Source organism: Pseudophryne corroboree, unplaced genomic scaffold, assembly GCF_028390025.1.
Source record: "Pseudophryne corroboree isolate aPseCor3 unplaced genomic scaffold, aPseCor3.hap2 scaffold_1807, whole genome shotgun sequence".
Lineage (NCBI taxonomy): Eukaryota > Metazoa > Chordata > Amphibia > Anura > Myobatrachidae > Pseudophryne > Pseudophryne corroboree.
In genome coordinates this window covers 1-2,924 of record NW_026968444.1, presented here as the reverse complement: position 1 = coordinate 2,924, position 2,924 = coordinate 1, and the positions used below count along the sequence as shown (strand labels likewise).

General features: G+C 36.0%; 2 non-coding genes across 2 annotated transcripts; both read right to left on the bottom strand.

The window, feature by feature from the left end:
- Positions 1–549: 549 nt before the first annotated feature.
- TRNAI-UAU (transfer RNA isoleucine (anticodon UAU)) lies at positions 550–642 on the bottom strand. The gene is given in 2 exon segments: positions 550–585; positions 605–642. It is a non-coding gene; the product is annotated as a tRNA-Ile (tRNA).
- An 813-nt stretch (positions 643–1,455) lies between these two features.
- On the bottom strand, positions 1,456–1,548 carry TRNAI-UAU (transfer RNA isoleucine (anticodon UAU)). The gene is given in 2 exon segments: positions 1,456–1,491; positions 1,511–1,548. It is a non-coding gene; the product is annotated as a tRNA-Ile (tRNA).
- Positions 1,549–2,924: the final 1,376 nt, after the last annotated feature.

Below are 2,924 nucleotides of genomic sequence, written 5' to 3'. Positions count from 1 at the left end.
TGAAGCAAGGATAAAATATCAACTCTAGTGATGAGATACTTGCTGTAATGAATTCCACCCCATAGGGGACTTGGACCCCCTGGCTTAGGAGGGCAGTGACTTATCCATTATGCAAGTGGTGCTTACTGATGTTCTTATTTAAGACTGTCAGGTTTTTAATAGTCAATTATTTATTTTTGAGGAAAAAGTGAAGCTGTTTACTGTGTTCTTTGCATTACCAAGTCCAGCAAGAAATGTGCTGATGTGCTGGTACTATCCAGAGCTGTTAGTATGGATTATCATGCTATATTGCAGAAAATCAATATGATGCAACTGCTTTACCAACAGTATGTTAATCTTTTCCATTGCTGTTTTGTTGGCTGACTGAAGGAAGATATGCAGTGCATTTGAACCAAAGCAGATGTGTGCTGACAACTTAAATGCACAATCATGTTTGTGTTATTTCTTTCTTTCTTCCATCCTTTGTAATATCATATTAAATATTAAGGAAGCAGTTTATAATCAATGACTAATGACATAAGAAAAGGAAAAAAAAACAGTATACAAAGATGCTCCAGGTGAGGCTTGAACTCACAACCTCGGCATTGCTCAACATATTCTGTCTTATAAGTACCGCGCGCTGACCAATTGCACCACTGGAGCACTTTACAGCATTAGTTGGTTTTGCTAGATGTGGATTTTATTCAATACAATCAGTACAGTCATAAGAATTGAAAAAGAAAATAATTTTTGGTGATGAATGATGAGCAACAAAGGAACATGCATGCCAGATGGCACTTGAATAAGCTGTCCACGGTGATAGAAAAGGTTTAAAAAACAACAACAACAATGTTATCATAATTAATGTCATATTTTAGCTTCTGTGGTCATTTTTTGCAAACTAAACACTGCAAGACTGTTTTACAGTTGAAGCAAGGATAAAATATCAACTCTAGTGATGAGACACTTGCTGTAATGACTTCCAACTCAGACGGGACTTAAACCCACAAGCACTGGCTTAGGAGAACAGTGCCTTATCCATTATGCCAGTGGTGCTTACTGATGTCCTTATTTAAGACTGATAGGTTTTTAATAGTCAATTATTTATTTTTGAGGAAAAAGTGAAGCTGTTTACTGTGTTCTTTGCATTACCAAGTCCAGCAAGAAATGTGCTGGTACTATCCAGAGCTGTCAGTATGGATTATCATGCTATATTGCAGAAAATCAATTTGATGCAACTGCTTTACCAACAGTATGTTAATCTTTTAAATTGCTGTTTTGTTGGCTGACTGAAGGAAGATATGCAGTGCATTTGAACCAAAGCAGATGTGTGCTGACAACTTAAATGCACAATCATGTTTGTGTTATTTCTTTCTTTCTTCCATCCTTTGTAATATCATATTAAATATTAAGGAAGCAGTTTATAATCAATGACTAATGACATAAGAAAAGGAAAAAAAAAACAGTATACAAAGATGCTCCAGGTGAGGCTTGAACTCACAACCTCGGCATTGCTCAACATATACTGTCTTATAAGTACCGCGCGCTGACCAATTGCACCACTGGAGCACTTTGCAGCATTAGTTGGTTTTGCTAGATGTGGATTTTATTCAATACAATCAGTACAGTCATAAGAATTGAAAAAGAAAATAATTTTTGGTGATGAATGATGAGCAACAAAGGAACATGCATGCCAGATGGCACTTGAATAAGCTGTCCACGGTGATAGAAAAGGTTTAAAAAACAACAACAACAATGTTATCATAATTAATGTCATATTTTAGCTTCTGTGGTCATTTTTTGCAAGCTAAACACTGCAAGACTGTTTTACAGTTGAAGCAAGGATAAAATATCAACTCTAGTGATGAGACACTTGCTGTAATGACTTCCAACTCAGACGGGAGTTAAACCCACAAGCACTGGCTTAGGAGAACAGTGCCTTATCCATTATGCCAGTGGTGCTTACTGATGTCCTTATTTAAGACTGATAGGTTTTTAATAGTCAATTATTTATTTTTGAGGAAAAAGTGAAGCTGTTTACTGTGTTCTTTGCATTACCAAGTCCAGCAAGAAATGTGCTGGTACTATCCAGAGCTGACAGTATGGATTATCATGCTATATTGCAGAAAATCAATTTGATGCAACTGCTTTACCAACAGTATGTTAATCTTTTAAATTGCTGTTTTGTTGGCTGACTGAAGGAAGATATGCAGTGCATTTGAACCAAAGCAGATGTGTGCTGACAACTTAAATGCACAATCATGTTTGCGTTTTTTCTTTCTTTATTCCATCCTTTGTAATATCATATTAAATATTAAGGAAGCAGTTTATAATCAATGACTAATGACATAAGAAAAGGAAAAAAAAAACAGTATACAAAGATGCTCCAGGTGAGGCTTGAACTCACAACCTCTGCATTGCTCAACAGATTCTGTCTTATAAATACCGCGCGCTGACCAATTGCGCCACTGGAGCTCTTTGCAGCATTAATTGGTTATGCTAGATGTGGATTTTATTCAATACAATCAGTACAGTCATAAGAATTGAAAAAGAAAATCATTTTTGGTGATGAATGATGAGCAACAAAGGAACATGCATGCCAGATGGCACTTGAATAAGCTGTCCACGGTGATAGAAAAGGTTTAAAAAACAACAACAACAATGTTATCATAATTAATGTCATATTTTAGCTTCTGTGGTCACTTTTTACAAGCTAAACACTGCAAGACTGTTTTACAGTTGAAGCAAGGATAAAATATCAACTCTACTGATGAGACACTTGCTGTAATGACTTCCAACTCAGACGGGACTTAAACCCACAACCACTGGCTTAGGAGAACAGTGCCTTATCCATTATGCCAGTGGTGCTCACTGATGTCCTTATTTAAGACTGTTAGGTTTTTAATAGTCAATTATTTATTTTTGAAAAAAAGTGAAGCTGTTTA